We start from the raw sequence: 505 nt of genomic DNA, 5'->3' as shown, positions 1-505 counted from the left end.
AGTAAACACAGCCCAACCTGCGAAAACAAGAGCACAGCCCAGCCCCGGTGCTTCCAGCGAGGCTGCAAAGCATCCGCGCTCTCAGGAATTGAGGGGGATCCCTTCCCTTCACCCCCCCGCTGTGAACCCCAGGACCCCCCAGGAAGGATGCTCTGGGATGCAGTGGTCCCCAGCATCATGGGGCTGCGGGGGTGTGGTCGGCTGCTCCCAGGGGGAAACACTGGGGAGAACTGGGATTGAAAAATCGGTGGTTTGGTGGCATCGGAGCTGGTGCAGGGGATTGATGGGAACAGCCCTGGCTTGGCGGTGGAGCTGCGGGTTGGTGATTTCCAGCAGAAGCCCACCCCGAACTTTGACTGGAGGAAAAACCCTTTTTCTTCTTTTTTTTTTTTTTTTTTTAACTTAAAAAAATGGGATTTGACACCTGCCAGAGCTGCCCTGATCTTGGGGAACCTGTTTGGAGAGATGGTCCAACCTCTTTGCCACCCTCCAGCCAACATCCTCC

Source organism: Pterocles gutturalis, unplaced genomic scaffold, assembly GCF_000699245.1.
Source record: "Pterocles gutturalis isolate BGI_N339 unplaced genomic scaffold, ASM69924v1 scaffold5850, whole genome shotgun sequence".
NCBI classification, from domain to species: Eukaryota; Metazoa; Chordata; class Aves; order Pterocliformes; family Pteroclidae; genus Pterocles; species Pterocles gutturalis.
This window is presented reverse-complemented; position numbering follows the sequence as displayed.